At 42.4% G+C, this 21,066-nt stretch overlaps 1 long non-coding RNA gene across 1 annotated transcript in view; it reads left to right on the top strand.

Annotated features, from left to right (window-relative positions):
* The window catches only part of LOC112640228 (uncharacterized), a 30,230-nt gene extending 9,465 nt beyond the window's left edge, over nt 1-20,765 (top strand). The window contains exons 3-5 of the long non-coding RNA XR_004816539.2: nt 9,946-11,479; nt 18,129-18,237; nt 20,194-20,765. This is a non-coding gene — a long non-coding RNA (uncharacterized LOC112640228). The remainder of the gene's footprint in view (nt 1-9,945; nt 11,480-18,128; nt 18,238-20,193) is intronic.
* Nucleotides 20,766-21,066: the final 301 nt, after the last annotated feature.

The following is a 21,066-nucleotide window of genomic DNA, read 5'->3' as shown; positions in this document are numbered from 1 at the left end:
CTTTGCACCAGCTCTAGCCCTCTTCATTCCCTGTGTCTTTGTTGTCATTGCTTGGCCAGCACAAGCCCTAGTACATGGTACTGTTGACAGAGTGCTCAGCCATCTGTGCAGTGGCCTGCCCACTCTTCACCACCATGCCACTCTCTTTGGTGCATGGCCACTTACATGTCTTGCTATTTTCCATGGCCTCTGTGGTTCTCCATTACCTGTATCTCTCTCTGGCTGGTAGGAAAATGCCTGTTCCTCCAACATCCAGACTTTTCCAAGATGGGTCATCTTCACTGAGAGGTTCAGGCTCTTGATGGCATCCTTATTCCAATTTACTGTCCAATGCCTCTGGAAGATCCCCCCATTATGGTGACTCAGGCCACAGGTGAGGCAGTTCCTCTAATTCCACCAGGCCTTTCCTTCTCAGACAGCATGAGCCTCTAGCCTGGCCTACACCCAGAATCCCTGCTCCCTCAACTTCCTGACCCTTCCACAGAGCCCAGACCCTAAAAAATTGTGCCTCTCTGAATCTGGAGATGGATGTTGGGGAGGAAAAAATTTTTTCTACCCTGCAAAGACTCTTCTGGCTGGTCTACAAATTAAATCAACATAAGAGTAGACTAAAAGGAGAAAATAAAATTTAATTTTGTACACACAGGAACCTCACATCCATGAGAGGTTCAAAGACAGAGAGGTAAAATGAGATATATCTGCCATCCTGAGCCTGGGACTTCAAAGGGGAAGAGGGTTATTTACAGGGCAATAAGAAGAGCTGATGTTTGGTAATTAGATGTTTGCCCTGTGATACAGATGGGTCACTCAAATAAAATTTATCTCCAGTAATAACTCTTACTCTGGGAAAGACTCCCAATTTGGATTCTCCTAGGTGGTTAAGGGAAGGGCAAAAATTTCTCTTGAGCCTACAGAGTCTCAATTTGCTTTCAGCTCAAAATAGTCCACATGCCAAAGTGGCATATTTTGGAGAGACTTATCTTGCACCTCTTCATTGTTTAGGAGTCTCTGTTGCCCCTTCTTCCAAGCAAGTATCTATCAGATACACTCCAAGTTCCTTAGACATGTCTGAATGTGTCTGGTCACCCAAACTGCAACCGACACCATCCTCAGCAAGAACTCCAGACCCCCAAGCAACGATGAGATTCATCTTCCATTTCCTACCTGACTCTCCCAGTTGCTCTGTCTCTGCTCTCTCTGCTCTCTCTTCAATAAACTCTGCTCTCACTTTCTGTTGACTGATGTTTGATTCCCATCCTTTGTAAAGCCAAGGATCCTTTGGCTAGTCCTGTGGGACCCCTACCAGCCTGCTTGCACCAGAAATAATCAGAAATACCCTGCTACACACACACACACACACACACACACACACACACACACACAACTATTTACGTGATGTTTGAGACCAAATAAAAGTTAAAAAATTTTTGTACCTTATATTATTTCCTTAATAATATGCCATGAGCACTTCTTCCTTGTCATTAAACATTCATCCAAAAATTCACCTTGTTACACTGTGTGCATGTACCATAATATATTTTTTTCCTTTTTTAAAAGATTTTATGTATTTATTCATGAGAGACACACAGAGAGAGGCAGAGACATAGGCAGAGGGAGAAGCAGACTCCCTGTGTGAAGCCTAATATAAGACTCGATCCCAGGACCCCAGGATCACAACCTAAGCCAAAGGCAGAGGCTCAACTACTGAGCTACCCACATGCCCCTATTTTTTCCTTTTTGTTGGGCATGCAGGTTGTGTTTTATTTTCGCTCTTACTAGAGCATCATTGATGACAGCTACACATAATCTCTTTTTGTTTGTCTGTTTCTCTCCTCCGGATAGATTCCTAGAAGTAGAATTGTTAAGCCAAAGGATATAAGCTTTTTCCAGGCATATATTGCCAATTTTTTCCAGGTACATATTGCCAGATTGCTTTCTACAAGGTTTTCCAAGTTTATATCTTCACCAAGAATGTGAAAGGGTGGATCTTTCTTCAACTTCTTCAGGAACTTTTCCAAAATTCATCATTATATGGTTAGTTTCTCTTTAATCTTTGCTTATTTGATAGGGACAATTGTTTTTCATTGTTTTCCTATGCATTTATCTCATTGTTAGCGAGGTTAAACTATTTTATTGTTTATTACCTAGTTATAGGTACACCAAGAATCTTTGTCCTTTGCTGATTTTTCATGTTTGATTATTTGGGGCTTTCTTATAGAATTGCAAGACTATTTTTCATATTATACTTTTTTGCCACAGTTCCTTTTGCCTTTTCATTTTGTTTAACACAGATTTGATTCACAGACACTTGAAGAATAATGTAGTAAAATCAATCATTGTCTTCATGGCTCTTTCCATTATTTTTATGTTTAGCAGAGTTCTCCTTGTTTCCTAGTAATTTTTCTAAGCACTGTTTTGAATTTATGGAATAAAACCCAAGGGTATTCCTCTTCACGGTTTTCATGTTGTTTTGTTTTTGCTGTTAAGCACCAAAAGCCTTTCCTCTTCCCTAGGATCTCACAAAATAATTTTCTCATGGTTCTTTCAGGGTTTCATGTTTATGGATTAACTTTTCCTGAATGAATTAGAAATTAATAATGTTTCATTAAGAAAAGAACGTTTGTGGGGTGCCTGGGTGGCTCAGTTGGTTGGGTATCTGCCTATGGCTCAGATCATGATCCGAGGGTCCTGGGATCCAGCCTGGCATCAGGTTCCCTGCTCAGTGAGGAGCCTGCTTTTCCTTCTCCCACTCCCCCTGCTTGTGCTCATGCTTTCTCTCTCTCTGTTAAATAAATAAATAAAATCTAAAAAACAAACAGAAAGAAAACATTTATGACAAAATTTGTATCTATTTTGTGATATTTAGGAATGATAGTTTAGTAAATAAAGAAGAATTTAAATGGTGTATGATCCCAGTAATGAGATTTAAACACTCTTTTAGCATTGTCTACTAAAGAGCATATATTAATTCTTTAATAATTATTTTGGGGCTTCTTAATGCCCCCAGGCTAATGTTTAATATTTTTATCTTAGTATACAAAGTCTTTCTTAAATTTGCCCCCAGGCTAATATTTAATATTTTTATCTTGATTTACAAAGCCCTTCTTAAATTTGGTCTTTGTCTCCAATTTCTGGCCCAAAATTCCTAAAGCCCTTTGAATTTCCTGAGTGTGAGAGTGCCTTTTAAACTCAGAAAGAGCCTTTTTGAACGCCCCCTCAGTTTATCCTAATGAGGTGACAGGGTAGGGCCTCTAGATAGCCTCAGGATGAGGCTGGTCTCCAGAAAGACCAAGAGATTAGAGGAATAGAACTTTCAGCCCCACCCACGCACCTCTGGGGAAAGGAAGGAGTGGGGGTGCTGCAGAACCCGCTCAATTAAAAACTCCTCAACAATGCAATTTGCAGAGCTTCCAGGTTAGTGAACACATGAACCTCTCTGCAGAGACGTGGTGGACCCCAGTTCCTTGGGGACAGAAGCTCCTGAGCTCAGGACTCTCTCAGACTTTGCTCTCTCTGAATCTGGCTGTTCATCTGCATCATTTATCCTTTATCATAAATGGGCAACTGGACATAAACATTTCCCGAGTTCTGTGAGCCGCACTAGGAAATCAAGCCTACAGAAGGAGTCTAGGGACCTCCAGTTTCTAGCCAGTCGGTCAGAAGCACAGGTGACGACGGACTTGCGATTGGCATGTGAAAGTGGGCAGTCGTCTGGGACCGAGCTCCTAACTTGGGAGATCTGATGTTATCTCCAGGTAGATAGTGTCAGAATTGAATTGAATTGAATTTAAAGGGCACCCTATCAGTGTCCACTGAGGATTGGAGAATTGCTTGGGGGTCCATTCCTACTTCTCACTACCAGATAAACTTCTGCCCTATTTATGCTTCCTGGTGCTCCAAGTCCTTTAAAGAAGCCTGTCCTTCCCTCTACTGCAGGGCTTCTCACCCTTGGCACTATTGATATTAGGGGCCACATAGCTGTTATAGGGGCTGTCCTGTGCCTTGGAGGATGTTAGCGGCATCCCCGGCCTCTATCCACTCATGCTAATAGCAGACCTACCCCTGCTTGCCCCACCTTACGCCTCACCAAGTATTGCAAAAACTAAAAATGTCCCCAGACATTGACTAATAGAGAAGGAGATGAGAACCACTGCCCTTGGCCTTCCTTCCAAGGATAAGGGTCCTACTTATCCTCTGAGACTCAGGTCAAGACTTACCTCTGCCTAAAATTGTTCCCTGATCTTCCCAGATGAGCAAGATACAACACATTCCCACGAAGAGGGTGCAACCTCTTTTCTTCCTCTCTTGTTTACTAAACCATTCTGTGATCTTGGAGATTACCTCCCCCACTGGACTGTGAGCTCCCGGAGCATCTGCATCCCCAAGCATGGTGCACAATGAGTGTTTGTAGAATATATGCAAAAATTCTAAAAAAAAAAAAAAAATTCTATGCAGTTACAGCCCATTATCAAATGTCGTCTGTCTGTATACAGGAGGTGGGTGACAGGCAATGGAAAAATTAAAAGTTTTGAGGCCAAACAGGATGGATACATTGATCAGCCTCCTGGCCATGAAATTAAATCTGCATCTCTATGAAGATACACTGGGGAATCTATAAACTGTGTGCAATCTCTCCCAAGCTTATGCAACTCCCGCCATAGAGCAGGGGATGATAAGGCTTTCCCTCCACCTTGGGTGACAATAAAGAGACTGCCAGCCAATCAACGAGTAGAGCACAACTCCCTACAGAAATAACTTATAATAAGAGCATTCCTTTTTAAAAAATATTAATGAAACCTTGTTGCCATAAGCTTATTGCGGCAGGATTCCATGAAAATAAACATCATCTAAGTTCCACAGAACTCCTCAACTTTCCTTCCTGGATCTGGTGCAGGCAACTGCCCTGGACTTCATGCAGGATCTGGAGATCTTTTTTTCCAGAAAGTTAGTATTGATACTTTGCATATACCTGGGTGATGGACATTAAGGAGGGCACGTGGTATAGTGAGCACTGGGTGTTATATGCAACTGATGAATCACTGAACTCTACCTCTGAAACCAATAATACATTTATCTGTTAATTAATTGAACTTAAATTTTTTTTTTTATAATTTTTATTTATTTATGATAGCCACACAGAGAGAGAGAGAGAGAGAGGCAGAGACACAGGCAGAGGGAGAAGCAGGCTCCATGCACCGGGAGCCCGACGTGGGATTCGATCCCGGGTCTCCAGAATCGCGCCCCGGGCCAAAGGCAGGCGCCAAACCGCTGCGCCACCCAGGGATCCCCGAACTTAAATTTTTTTAATGAAAAAAACTTTCAGTATGACAAGAAACATTTCCTTCTCAAGTCAATAACTGATACCTTTTCCTTTTTTGCTATTACTGGAAATCTGAATAGAATACGATTTTCTTCTGAGTGGGTAAAAGCGATCTTAGCCTAAGAAAATAAATAAATAAATAAAAAGAAACAAAAAAAATGTTGACACCTTTTTCTTTTCTTTCTATTTTCATGTGTATGAGAATTTTTTTAAGATTTTATTTATTTATTTGACACATAGAAAGAGCACAAGTAGGTGGGGTGGCAGGCAGAGGAAGAGGAAGAAGCAGACTTTCCACTGAACAGAGACTTGAGGCTCAATCCCAGGTCCCCAGGATCATGACCTGAGCTGAAGGCAGATGTTTAACCCACTGAGCCACACAGGTGCCCCTGTGTGGGAATTTTTAATGCAAAACAGGAACATAAAGCATTCATGTGAGTCAAAGTGTTAGGTAGGTAATTCTGTAATATCATTAATAAACCAGTTCAGTATTTTCTTGCTCAGGCCAGCACTGGGATTTTTAAGACAATTAGCTTTCTTTCTTTCCTCCCTCAATCTCTCTTTCACAGTAGAAAGATGGAATTTATTTGAAGTTTAGAGATAAAACATATAATTTCAAAGAAATGCCAGACTTTCAGAGAGCAGTTGGCCAGCTTCACAGTATCCACTCCCACTCTCACAATATTAGAGACACATCCATGAAAACGTCTAAAAAGCATTCAAATGGGATTTTTAAAGTTACCATCATAAAAAGTAATTGGTAAGTACTTCTAGTACTGATTAGAGAGACCAGAAAACAATACATCAAATTTAGTAAAATATATATTAGCTGATACTGGTGACCTACCTGGATACTTTTAACTTGGACAAGGAACACTACACCCAGCTCCTATAAGTACTGGCTGCCCACAGCTGCCTCATTTTGTGACAATTGCCTTCCTCTGAGGAGAGCCATCCTTTTTTTCTTTTTTTTTTCAAGATTTTTATTTATTTATTTGAGACAGAGAGAGACAGCTCAAGCAGGAGGGAGGGGCAGAGGGAGAAGGAAAAGCAGACTCCCCACTGAGCAGGGAGCCCAGCATGGGGCCCCATCCCAGGACTCTGGGATCACAACCAGATACTTAACTGACTGAGCCACCCAGGTGTCCCAGAAGATCTATCTTAACCTGGTACATTTCTTATCAGTGAAGCCAAATGATGTTTCTAGCACTTTGACTGAACAGTAGATTCCATTCATGCACTTTTTTTTTTTTAATTTTTATTTATTTATGATAGTCACACACAGAGAGAGCGAGAGAGGCAGAGACACAGGCAGAGGGAGAAGCAGGCTCCATACACTGGGAGCCTGACGTGGGATTCGATCCCGGGTCTCCAGGATCGCGCCCTGGGCCAAAGGCAGGCGCTAAACCGCTGTGCCACCCAGGGATCCCCCATTCATGCACTTTAAAAAAGCAAGTCATGCTACGTGTAAGTAGATGTTTTTAATGTATTTTCTGTTGCTCCTGTGGGTTTGTTATTAAAATGCAGTGGATTGAATGCATGGATATTATTTTTAACGCCATGTGGAAGCTAGACAGTTTTTATTTTACTAATAAGCTGCAACCTGGGAGGTTTAGAACAGTGCTTCAAAAACTATATTGTGCATCCAAATCACTAGGGAGTCATTAAAATGCAAATTATAGTTCAGTTGGTCTGGGCTGGGACCTTAGATTCCACATGTCTAACAAGCTCCCAGGTTGACGCTGATGGGGCTGGTCTGGGGACCACACTTGGAGAGTCAGGATTCATAATGATAAAACCCACACAGCTAGTTTGTGGCCTCGCAGGGACAAGGATGCAGGTCTCCTGACTCTTCCTCTGGTTCTCTTTCAACAATACTGCATGGATTTTAATAAGGTAACCATAAAATTTATCATATAAACCGAGATTTTTTATTTTTAATGTAAAAGGGGGCACTGTTAACAATCACCCGGCATCAAGCAGGACCGTCCAAGGCAAATAGGGACTTATGGTGATCTGAGCTTTAGCAGAAGTGGAGATTGCCTTCCAGTGAACAATTAAACGTTTAGTCCAAATCTATTGGGAAGAAGTACAGTCCAAGAGGAAGTCAGTTCGTTTTACCATTGCCAGAGATGTTTGGAAGCGTAAATAAAAAGAGCAAGGATAAGAGGGATAAATTTAATTTATGTAGTTGTTCAAAAGGCTATTGATAAGATTCTCCAGTAAACGCTGATAAAGATGAGTCAGCAGAGGGGTGGAAGGAATGTTTCCTTGTGATAGGAAACTGACTTAGGGCCCAGAAACAAAGGCTGGGGATAAACAGGCACTTATCTCTGCTGGGGTGGGTGGCAAGCTGCTGCAGCACCGGGGAGACAGGAGTGATGGGATTGGCTCCAAGGAGCCAAGAATGTGCACTTGGCTTAGAATAAGGAAATGAGTGTATTAAAAAAGCAGTTTCAAGGTGCTGCAGTTTAGGAGCGAGTAAAAAGGAAGCTGGAATAAACGTCAGATAAGATACCATCTTGATGAGGACTGGACTTTTTTACTCAAAGGGAGACTCACTTCAAGGCAAGTGCAATTAAGAATAAAATGCTCAGCTTGTCAGTTTGGATGAATATTTAGGGCAAAGTGTGTGACACAGTGGGGAAGCTGCAGAAATTGCACCAAGATAGTGTGGTTTTAACAGGAGGCTCTCAATGCACGTCGCCATCGCTTAGGCCTGCAGACCGCTCCCCCCCCCCCCCAAGCCTGGATCTGTTCAATCAGAATCTTAAGAGGATGGGCTCAGGCATCCATGTTTTGGGGAAAGAAATACTCCATTGGAGATTCTGGTATGCAGGCAGGGCTGAACACCAATGAGTTGACTAATAAGAATGATATAGAAATAAAGGTTAATGTTGTCAACCAAAGAAAAGTGTTTACAATCAGTTAATGGAGCATAATAGCATAATGCATGATTCTTAATATTCATTTTTATTCAACATTTTATTGAGAAATAGAATGCACTCTCTGTGCATAACACACGCTTGTACAACTTAACAAATTGTGTAATGAATACCCATGAAGCTGTATCAGCTCAAGAAATGAGAAAATTGTCCACACCCCAGATGTCCCTTGTGTGCCCCCCTCCCAATTCTACTACCCTCCCTGCACTCTGGAGGCAAAACAATCCTGGCCTTTTAAATGATCAATTCTGGGGTGCCCAGGTGACTCAGTCTGTTAATCATCTATCTCTTGGTTTTGGCTCAAGTCATGATCTCAGGGTCATGAGATCCAGCCCCACGTGATGCTCCGTGCTCAACAGGGAGTCTGCTTGCAGATTCTCTCTCTCTCTCTCCCTCTGCCCCTCTCCTCACTCATATTCTCTCTCTCTCTCTCTCTCTCAAATAAATAAATAAATCTTAAGCTTTTTTTCTTTTTTTCTTTTTATTTATTTATGATAGTCACAGAGAGAGAGAGAGAGAGGCAGAGATATAGGCAGAGGGAGAAGCAGGCTCCATGCACCGGGAGCCTGATGTGGGATTCGATCCCGGGTCTCCAGGATCGCGCCCTGGGCCAAAGGCAGGCGCCAAACCGCTGCGCCACCCAGGGATCCCTTTTTCTTTTTTTAAAAGATATATCCATGTTGTTGCTTGTGGCTGTGGTCTTTCTGTTCATGATGCCAAGCAAGGCTCAGAAAACTCCCTGCCCTTGGGCCAAATCCTGCCTACCGCCTGTTCTGCAAAGTACTTTGTATGAGAGACCCGCATGACACTGAAAGGTCAGGACACAATAATATTTGAGTTGTATGCACTTGCTTATTCTTATATAACACTGTTGTTTTCAAATTTTATTTCCTAATGGAAATATTTTTTCCAAAAAGCCCTTTTCAAAGCCTCCAGTAAAAAACAAATAATACTTGCACTTGAAGCAGGATTGAAGTTGTGGCAATTTTACATCTCTCCCAGCCTCCAACTCACCCCTTGAAGTTCCCGTAGAACATAACAGAGTTCCCAAAAGAAAAGATGTGGCTCGAGAATTGCAGATCCATTGAATATGAAATTCTGGGACATTTTGTAATGGAAACAGTACTTGGAAAGATGAGTCTCTCTCTCTCTCTCTCTCTCTCTCTCTCTCTCTCTCTCTCTCTCTCCCTTCCCTCCTTCTTTCTTTCCAGCTAGTAAATTACCCTGAAATAATTTGCCCAAAGTAAGTAGGCATGGGTGATGCTGAACTCCAAGAAATGTTATTTGATTGGGGGAGAAAATATAAACTGAACCAAAGCAGATAGATTTTTGCAGTCAGAGAGAAGTCGGAATGTTAAAAAAAAAAAGAGCCAAATTATACAGCTCCAGTCGGTGTGAGCCTTCTATCTCTGGTCAGCTCAGCAGTTAAAATCCAGTTCTTGAAATGCTTTTATGTTCTAAGACTTCCTTTATTCCATAGAAAAAGGCAAAGGTGATTCCCGTTAAAGCCAAAAAACAGCAGTGAGTTTGATGTTTAACTGCTCCCAGTTCACTTTCCAAGCAACTCTAGAAGAAACATATTCATTTCACATTTTAATAATACATTTTAAAAGGGCAGAAAGGATCCCTTTGTTCGTGTTCAAGAAGAATTAACAAGTGTGGCTTCATCTGTTCCTTTAGGAAAGAAGTTGAAGAGGAGATGGTACCATGTGAAGTCATTGCTGCTGTCAAACCCAGAAGGTTCGATCGTCTGGTAATAAGGCTTGCCCGAAGGAAGTAGTCCAAGTGGTTCTCGATGTTAGTTAATGACTGTTGGCACCCTTTTCCTTTTCACAATCGTATGGACACATTTATGCAGCAAGAGAAGCAAGGTCAAAAATCTACCCACGCTCTGCCTCATTTAGGATGCTTTTGCCTGCAAATAACATATCCATCTCAAATAGCTTTAACTTGGGGGATTTATTCTCTCACATACCAAGAAGGATGGAGGTAGGGTGGGCATTCGAGGAGTCAAAGGGCATCATCAAGGACCCAGGTTCCTTCTAGCTTCTTATCCTCCCTCTGCAGTGAGTCTGCTAGTCCTCAGCTAACCATCCCCCACCCCCCAACCACCACCACCACCCCGCCTCCTGCCCTGGTCCCAAGTTGCCTGCCACGATCATAGTCATTACCGGCACCAGAATGGAGACTTTCCCGTATGTCTCTCCTTTTCAATGAGGAAAATCTCCCCAGATGCACCCCAGTGGGTGTCTCGATGTTTCATGGCCAGAAGGACTGTACACGCCCACGCCTGAACCAAGCACTGACAAGGAATGGGGCACAGTGGCCAGTTTGGACTAACCAGGATTTGCCTCTGAGTCTTGGGGGAGACACCCACTTTGCCTATACAAGTGACTGTACAGAAAGAAAGAGGACCCTTAAAATCGGGATGACCAACAGCACATGCTGCAGGCTACAACTCTGTGTGCAAAACATGAGCTTTCTCATCTGTCTGTAAATATCTTGCTCGTGAGTGCCCATCCCACCGACGGCAAAGGTGGGAAAATCTTAACTTCCAATTAAGGTAACTCGGTCACTGTTTGGAGCAGTCTCTCTCAAGGCTCAATTTCTTTTGGATAAATATTTAATCCATTTTATGGGTCAGATTGGCTCCCAGGGCTATCTCTCTATTCTCCGGGGTTAATTCCTCATTCTCCCTGTCGAGACACCATCCAGGTACCTGGACAGCCTTACGCTTTCTTCTGATGATGGGGGTTGGGGAGGAAGGAGGTCCTCATGCTCCTAATACTGGCTCTGAGATCTTCACTGCCCTCCACAGAGATGTCCTGCATCATCACTGACACGTCTTCAGGCCTCTCTACTGCTGATTACCAAGTCAGTGGAGCTCACGGTCAGTCCTTCTACTTGGGTATATGCCTGGGTGGCTAGACATGACCCACCTTAGTTTCCTGCTGGCTCTGCAGATCCCTCTGGGACTTGGTTGTGACTTCAATTCAGTCTCCCTGGCCTGGGTAATCCATCCTGCAGCTCTTGGCTACAGGATCACTTTGACCTTGTAATAAAAGGACAGCTAACACATTCAATTGCTTTCCTTGTCCTTTCAGTGATGGTGAAGGGGGACGCTGGATAATTGTCAGAGACTCAAGACATTGGCACAGACCCTCTCTGCATGAGCACATGACACCACCAATGGTAATGCAGCCCCCCCGCCCAGGTTGGTGCAGAGCTCCTTATGACTTACCGTTATCCAAGGGTCCCAAAGGCGGATTAGGGCCCAAAGGCCACTGCTCTAGCATTTCCTGCAAATGCCTCTAACTATTTCTTTTTTTTTTTTTTTAAGATTTTATTTATTTATTCATGAGAGACACACAGAGAGAGGTAGAGACACAGGCAGAGGGAGAAGCAGGCTCCAGGCAGGGAGCCCAATGTGGGACTCGATCCCAGGACACCAGGATCACAACCCGAGCCAAAGGCAGATGTTCAACCACTGAGCCACCCAGGCGACCCGGCTCTAGCTATTTCTAAACCACATCCTCCACCAACTCAGCAGGAGTTCAAGACCAGAGAGGGGAAGAGAAGCACACTTTTCTGACCCTTTGTCCTCTCTCCTTGCCTCTTACATCCAACCCCCAAGACCAAAAGGTAGACACATGTTCTGCTTCCCTCCCTATCTGTTCAGAATGCCCCTGTGCATCAAATTGCCTTTCTTCCCTATCCTATGGCTGCCAGGTGTTTGTACCTCTCCTCTTGCCTGGGAAAACAAATCTCATGAGCTAGTCTCAGTAGAGACAATGGTTTCCCTTAATAGGGAAAATGACCCAGATTACTGAAAGAGGAAAAACATGTCTGTTTCCAAAACAGCATTCATTGGCATGAGTATTTTAAAAATGTTACTCCTGTTCCATCACTTGTCAATTGTCTGTGTCAAATGCATGCTTTGCAGCTTGAAACAGGCAATGCTTTGTTAAAGAAGATTGCTTTCACAAGCTTATTTATAATGAGCATTCAAACCAGTGACTCAGAAGCCAGGAATTCATTCACACAGTTCTTGTATATCCGGTACCAATGTATTCTATTAATTGGCTTAGTTTAGTGGGTCATTATGAGAGATATCCCTTACTGAGCACCTACTATGTGCCAAAAATTTTACATTCATTCATTCAACTACCTTAATTCTAATTCCATATCTGTAAGGTAGTCATATTTTCATCTTCTATCTTACTAAGGCTCAGAGAGCTTGAGTAACTTTCCCCAAGTCACAGTGCCAAATCTAGAATTCAAGTCCAAGTTTTTCCAACTCCCAAATCTGAGTCCTTTCTTCCTCAGCAGAAGCATAGTGACAGTATAACATGACCAAAAGGCACAGACTCTGGAATCTTACCAACCTGAATTCTAGTTCCTAGCCACCGTCCACCATATGACCTTGAACTGTGTGACCTCCTTTACCTTCAATTTTCTCATCTCTAAGAGGGATCGGTAATAGTTCACACCTCATAGAGTTGTTGTGAAGATTGAATGAGATAAAATACTGTATACATTAGAGTTTAGGGCAGTATCCAATGAGTACTCGATAATTACTTTTGGCCATAATTGTTGTTATGTACTGCCTCTCCAATGGGTCTTCATGCTGAAAAGAACTTAGACAGCATCTATTCTTACTGCACAATTTTACAAACAAGAAGACGCCAAAAGTTTATTCTACTTCTCCATATTAACATATATATGTGCATATACATGCAATTTTTGGTATATACAGTTTTAGTCTCCAAAGCCTGTGATATATATGTCCAGGCTTTAGGGACAAAATTTATTGTTCTTTCAAAGACAAATACTACAGAGTCCCTGAGTGGCTCAGTTGGTTAAGCAACTGCCTTTGACTCAGGTCATGATCCTAGGGTCCTGGGATCAAGTCTCCTGACAGGCTCCCTGCTCAGTGGAGAGTCTGCTTCTCCTTCTCCCTCTGCTCCTCCCCCTACTCTGCTTGTGCTCTGTCTCTTTCAAATAAATAAAATATTTTTTAAAAATTGAAAAAAAATTTAGAAAGACAAATACTGGGCAGCCCAGGTAGCTCAGCATTTTAGCGCCGCCTTCTGCCCGGGGTGTAATCCTGGAGACCCGGGATCCAAGTCCCACGTTGGGCTCCCTACATGGAGCCTGCTTCTCCCTCTGCCTGTGTCTCTGCCTCTCTCTCTGTCTCGCATGAATAAATAAACAAATCTTAAAAATAAATAAATAAATAAATAAATAAATAAATAAATAAATAAATAAAGTAAAAAGACAAATACTACAAGTTCAAAAATCTGTGGATCTCTAAAGGTTGTTCTTCAATTCATTGGTTTGAGAGTGTCTTACGAACCTGTGGGTCAGAAAGACACCACCAATGCCATGGGGGAGCAAAGCATTCACTGGTCCAGGCAAAGCAAGAAAAGGAAGCTTGAGAAGTCAGCTTTGGAGGATATGAAGGAAAACTGCCAGACCCATGATTAGTTCATCTATCATCGGAAGAAGTCAGTTCATAATTTCAAAAAACAAATCAAAATTGGGCCATAATTAGGCCCAATTAACTCATCCTTCAAACACATTCTTTGTGGTGGACATCTGTTGTTTTGGCTGCCTTTCTGATAACTACAACCCAGTTTCCCTTCAGAGGAACTATATGACTGCCATATAGTTATTTGGGGGTGACCCCATCCTTAGCTACAGGAATGGGTCCTAATTGGCTTAAGCCAATCAGCTAACCTTGTCCCCCAAATTGAAGTTCAGAGACAGGCACATAACGTACCAGAGTGACTGGGACTTGAAGTGGTGTCTGGGGGAGCAGCAGCTTTCACTCTTCTGAGTATGTCACAACCATTTTGCTTCCATGTAGAGGTGGCCTGAGGCTGAAGCTGACCTACAGAGAAAGACAGAGTCAGGGTGGTCACACTGTGTGAAACTGAATGTAGATCACATCCTAAATTTCTCAGTACTGTGAGCCAGTATGGATCTACATGCTTAGGACATATATCATTACACACCCCAGTGAGAGATACAGTACAACCCCATTCTCCAGGAAACCCAAGATTCAGATAAATTAGAACTGTCTAGTGTCCCAGAAGCCAGGATTTCCACTCAGTTCTCTCTGCATGCTTCTACAATCCTCACAACAACACTCAAGAGTTTAAGTAACATGCCCAAAGAGACACAGAAGGCAGATAAATGGAGGTGGGTCTCTCATTCAGAATTTTTTGTCTCCAAAGCCTGTGTACTTAGCTCTAACTTTAAACTATAAGGTGATTTTGAGTCAGATAGAACAAACAAAATTAGCACATGCATTTTATTTTATTTTATTTTATTTTATTTTATTTTATTTTATTGATTAACACATGCTTTTAGGAGTTAGTTTCCAGATCCCATAAGACTAAATAAATTCCAGATGATTTATATTTTATTCTTTTTTTTTTTAATTTTTGTTTATTTATTTGACAGAAAGAGAGAGAGCAAACACAAGTAGGGGGAGCAGCAGAGGGAGAGGGAGAAGCAGGCTCCCCACCAAGCTGGGAGCCTGACGTGGGGCTCAATTCCAGGACCCTGGAATCATGACCTGAGCCAAAGGCAGATGCTTAACCAACAGATTCATCCAGGAGCCTCTATTTTATTCTCTCTCTCTCTCTCTTTCTCTTTTTTAAAGATTTTATTTATTTATTCATGAAAGACACAGAGAGAGAGAGAGAGAGAGGCAGAGACACAGGCAGAGGGAGAAGCAGACTCCATGCAGGGAGCCCCATGTGGGACCCGATCCCGGGACTCCAGGATCATGCCCTGGGCTGAAGACAGATGCTCAACCACAGAGCCAATCAGGCATCCCAGTTATTCTTTCTTTTTTAAAAAAATATTTATTTATTTGAGAGAAAGACACCCATGCATGTATGGGGCTGGGAGAAGAGGGAGAGAAACTTCAAACTACCCGAAGCCCCAGGTAGGGCTCCACCCCCTGAGATTATAACCTGAGCAGGAACCAAGAGTAAGATGCTCAACTGACTGAGCCACCCAGGCCCCCCATATTTTATTCTTGAATTCACCCACTGATATGGTATAGGAAGAGAAACAAGGAAGGTAAATATGATAACCTCACTATGCAACGACAGACACCCCCCCTGGGTTTATCTCCTGCTTGAAGGGTCCATAGGACCCACTAGGTCTCTGGCAAACCCATTCTCTCCATCGTTCTGGGTATGCTGCTGAACATACATTTCCCAGCGTCCCTTGCAGGGAGGTGTTATCACATGATTTGGCTCCTGCCAGTGGAATTCTGGTGGAGGTACTGTGTGCCTAGGCCTTAGGCAGGGGACGTGGCTCCTGGTCCTTGGCACTGGGGTTAATGCAGCCACCTGGCCAGGCTCTGTGATGGAAGGAACATGGGTCCCTGAAAGACTGTGCAGACTAGAGTCCCTCCAGCGATGGAACTGCTTATCTCCTAGCTGCTATCATGAGTGTCCTTAAGCCATGTTTTACTGGATATTTTTGTAATAGCAGCTTAGCTTTTGTACCCTAAGACAAGGGTCTAGAGGTCTTGGAAAAGAATTAGTCATCCTGCAGCTGAGGTCTGGGCTAGTAAATAAGCTCTAGCTGTCTACCTCAGGTTGACAGCTCGAGTTTTATGCCTCCCTGTTAGTTTCTCAGTGTGAGCACACGCTGCAAGTGTGTAAATAAAACAAGCATCGGGCAGGAACTGTGGCAGGCTGCAGAGTCCTTAAAGCATAGAGCCACCATCTGCAGCAGACGGCAGATGAAGAGGGCCACATGGCTCAGGAGCATGTCCTGAAATCCTGGGGTGTGGGCAAAGCCTTGGGGACAACAAGTCGACCCCGGGAACATTTGTTACATGAAGACTGAAGACCAAAGATGAGAGGTCTCCTCTTCATAGGGGAAGCTTCCAAAATATTACTGTGATGGGGCTTCTTAGAAAAGGAATCAAACAGGCCAATAATTCACCAGTAACCAATAAGTAGAACTTCTTTTGTCTTTCTCTCTCTCTCTCTCATCGTAGCCCTGCTCAGAAAGCACCTTTGGCTGCATCAATTTTCCTAGTCAAAACAGTGTATTTCAAACTCCCTTTGCACAGATAAATATCGCCTGTTGTGGAAAAACACTCAGAGAAATGACCGTGTTGTCATCTGCTGCTCAGAATGTTAAAAAAAAAAAAAAAGCACAGTGGTCAGGGACTAGGACTCAGAAGCCAGCTCTGCCACTTACTAGCACTGGGGCCTGGGCAACTGCGTGTGACTCAGCTTCCTCATCTGTAAACTGGGGATGATGATAATAATAGTACCTACAGCATCTTATCATGATGAGGATTTACAAGTCTCGGAGTAGTACCTGGCATGTAGTAAGCACCACGTAAAAATCTGTTAAGTGTGAATACCACCTTTCAGGACAGGGTTTTTACAATGTGCATCAAAAGCCCTGAGCTAGCAATTCTATGTCTAAGAATTTTTCCTAAAGGGATCATTATGGATGTGTGCAAAGATTTATCTTCAAAGAAGCTCATTGCAGTAATAAGTGATCATCAATAGGGCACTGGGCTAAATCAATGGCAGTAGAGGACAGTCATATTTTATGCAAGGGGTTGTATTGCTGAAGATCTCACAGAATGCAAAACTCATGTTACGCAAGATTAAATTTCCTACAAAAATGAAATGCAAGGCAGGATTCACATTACTTCAGATTTTGCCCATAAAGCAAAGTTTAATTAATATTTTATATCCTACTATTTCAAACTGTGTAATTCAAATTTGCATTAAATGTAACCTGACTGTATATTTATTATGGAGCTGCACAAAAATTTATGTTACAGAAGAATAAGCCATGGCTGAGGAGGACATCCATGATACATCAATTTTAAAGAGTGTGACCTCATTTTCTTCAGATAGACATCTTTTAAATGCTGGCAAAATAGACATCAAATTTAAAGCGTACTAGATTCCCTGCAATGTGGTTCCTTCTTTTTATCACCCTATATTTTCTAAATGTTCTACAAGGAAGGTATTATTTTTGTAACAAGAAACAATAAAAGGAACTTTTAAAGAATAAATGTAACATTGATATTAACTTAATTTTGAAACAAATAGCTACTCAGACAAATGGGTACGTAAAAGAGGATAATTCCAACCCGTTAACTGATGTCTACAGCCTTAGTGAATTGGAGATTTGCTTTTTCTCAAATACTTGGTCCCAGGGATTGGTCTGGACGGGAAATAGCATATCCGACCGGAGTTCACACTAAAGTTCCATTGGCCTAATCCAGAACCCAGTAAATCTTTCAGAATATAACAAAGAACACTTTAGAAGCCCAGTTACACTGGACCATTTATTCAACAAGTCTGTGTATACTTCTTTTGAGATTTGACAATATCCTTTATATATATATATGTGTGTGTGTGTGTGTGTGTGTGTGTGTATAATGGATATTTATCTTAAAGATCTATTTATTATGGATATATTTTTAAATGTATGGATATATATATATATATATATATATATATCAAGACACCTGGGTGGCTCAGTTAGTTGAGTGTCTGCCTTCAGCTCCGGTCATGATCCCAGGGTCCTGGGATCAAGCCCTGCATCGGGCTCTCTGCTCAGTGGGGAGTCTGCTTCTCACTCTCCTTCTGCCACTCCCCGTGCTTATGCTCTTTCACTGTCAAATAAATAAAATCTTAAAGTATATTGAGCCATTTTGGTGACTCAAAAAAGTGCAAAGAACATGAAGAAACTTCAGTCAACTTCTCTTTGCTCAGTTTCCCTGACCATAACTGGCACATTCCATGTAGAATAGAAAAGAAAAGGAAGCCGTACCTCTTTATTCACTTCCTCCTTTCCAGGGAAAGAGCAGGAGTTCTGGGAAGATATCCAAGGGACCTGAGGGAAGCAAAGTTTCTTCAGACAGCTCAGAGTAGGCTGTGGCCTCCTGAACCTTCTGTCCCACAGTTGGTAAGTAGTGGTGTTAATGCTCATTCCAGACAGACAAGACCTTACCTCTCCCCACACCAGCCATTCTGAATCCATCTGAGGTTTTCATTTATTTTTCACTTTGAACAAACATTCTGTGCTAAATGAACAGGTGCACATGGGCTGTCTGGTTTGACCATCACAAAAGGCCAATGAACTTTCAACTATAAGATGAGTAAGGTCTGAGGATCTAATGTATCAACTGTAGTTGATATCACTGTACTACTGTATAATTAAAATTTGCCAAGAGAGGGATCCCTGGGTGGCGCAGCAGTTTGGCACCTGCCTTTGGCCCGGGGCATGATCCTGGAGACCCGAGATCGAGTCCTGAATGGGGCTCCCTGCATGGAACCTGCTTCTCCCTCTGCCTGTGTCTCTGCCTCTCTCTCTCTCTCTCTCTCTCTGTCTATCATGAATAAATGAATAAAATCTTTTTAAAAAATTTGCCAAGAGAGTAGATCTTTTTTTTAAAAAAAATCATTTATTTATTTATGATAGACATACATACGGAGAGAGAGAGAGAGAATCAGAGACACAGGCAGAGGGAGAAGCAGGCTCCATGCCAGGAGCCCGACGCAGGACTTGATTCCGTGTCTCCAGGTTCACGCCCTGGGCCAAAGGCAGGCACTAAACCGCTGAGCCACCCAGGAATCCCGAAAGTAGATCTTAAATGTTCTCACCACTGCTCTCCAAATCATAAATATGTGAGGTGATGGATGAGTTCATTAAGTAGGTGGGGGAAATTCTTTCAAAACATACACAAATATCAAATCATCATGTACACTTTTACAATTGTATTTGTCCATTATACATCAATAAAGCTGGAATTTTAGGGGTGCCTGGCTGGCTCAGTTGGTAGAGTGTGCAACTCTTGATCTTGGGGTTGTGAGTTCAAGCCCCCACATTGGATGTAGATATTGCTTAAAAGTAAAATCTTAAAAACAAAAAAAACACCAAACTGAAATTTTAAAAGTTTTTTAAAAAGCCTATGTAGCAAAACACAATCATTTCCTCATTCCTATGGTGTTGAGAGAGGCGGAAGCATATGGACGCTAAGAGCTTGGGCTCTGGTTTGAATCCTGGATCTCCCAAGTTTCTTTGCTATGTAAGCTGCAGCAAGTTACATAAGTTTTCTGTGCCTCATCCTTCCGTTATCCTCATCCGTAAAACGGAGGCAGTAATAACAGCACCTACATAGTTTTGTCATGGAAAGGTCTTAGAACAGTGCCTGATACAGAACACATGCTCAATATACATTAGCTATATGCATCAAATGAGGAAATCTGGCTCAGACAGATGAATTAACTTGCCCGTGGTTACACAGCAAGTGTTAGAGCCAAGATTTGCTTGGGTTTCCTTGCGATTCTCGGATCTTGAAGTTTGATTTGGGTCTGTTTTATATCTCCCACGCCTCCTGTTAACATGCTCTTGCTTCCCTGTCCCTTCTTGAGCATATGGAGTGTGTTTCTAATGGCTGCTTTAACGTCCTTGTCTATTAATTCCATCATCTGTGACATTTCTGGATCTGTTTCTATTGATCGATTTTTCTCCTCATTATAGCTCATATTTTGCTGCTTTGCGTGCCAGGTAATTTTTTATTGGATGCCAGACATTTCGAATTTCACATTGCAGAGCGCTAAAATTTTTTGTTTTCCTTTAAATATTTGGGGGTTTTGTTTTAGGATGGCGCAGTTGCATTAGTGGAAACAATTTGAATCTTTTGAGGCCTGTTTTTAAGATTGCCGAGCAGGTCCAGAACAGTCTTTAGTCTAGGGCTAATTTGGTGACTACTGAGGCAATATGTTTCTCGGGATTCTGCTGGATATCCTACATGTTAGATGTTCTTCCCTTTCTGGTTGATGAGGACAGAAATAATGCCCGACCCTGTGTAAGCTCCAGCTGATTCTTTTTTTTTTTTTTTTTTTTTTTTTTTTTTAGCTCCAGCTGATTCTAATGGGTGGTCTTTCCTTGGCCTCCGGTACTGTCCTCGCATGCGTGCACTGATCAACACTCAGCTGCAGATTTGAAGGGAACTCTCTGCAGACCTCCTGAGTCCTCTCTCCGTAGAGAGAATCCGCTCCCATTCCCCCTGGACCTTGAACAGCCCTTGAATGGGATCTTGAGCCAATGAAGTTTTCCATAAGTAGTAGTTGTTGCATGAATAAATATCCCGTTGCTCTCCATGTGTTAAGTGAACTTGGGTCAGGGCCTAGTATTTGCCTTCCAGAAAACATCTCACAAACCAAGGCCAGATTCTCCACTAAAAGAGAACAAAGCTCATTTCTCCTGAGGAGGTTAAGCTGTAGATAAACATAGCCCTGAGACTTAGAGCCACCGGCTAACCCTCCCGACCCTACCCTGGTCCGTCCGGGACAGAGATTCCAGGGCCTTGGGCTGCTGTGTCCAATAAGCACCCACAGGGCATGTGTGGCTATTGAGCACTTGAAATATAGTTGAGATGTGATTGTAAGTATAAAATACTAAAGAGATTTAGTATGAAAAAAAGAATGTAATGGATTCATCTGCTGAGAATGTGTTGAAGCAATGATAGTTTAGGCATACTGGCTTAAATAAAACATTATTAAAATCAATTCCACTGTGTCTTTTTACCTTTTCAAAAAGAGTGGTTACTAGAAAGTTTAAAATGACATGTGTGGCTCATGTCTTCTTTCTATTAGCTGTGGATGGAGAGTCTTAAACCCCATAGCCAAGACTTGAGGCTAGCGGAAAGTAGAATGAGTGAAAAAGCAGGACACACAGAGACAGATGTGATATATTCAGTTTCTTGTTACTCTGACGCATTTCCCCACC

This window comes from Canis lupus, chromosome 6, assembly GCF_003254725.2.
Source record: "Canis lupus dingo isolate Sandy chromosome 6, ASM325472v2, whole genome shotgun sequence".
NCBI classification, from domain to species: Eukaryota; Metazoa; Chordata; class Mammalia; order Carnivora; family Canidae; genus Canis; species Canis lupus.
The sequence above is the reverse complement of the archived record's forward strand: the minus strand, read 5'-3'. Positions and strand labels throughout refer to the sequence as shown.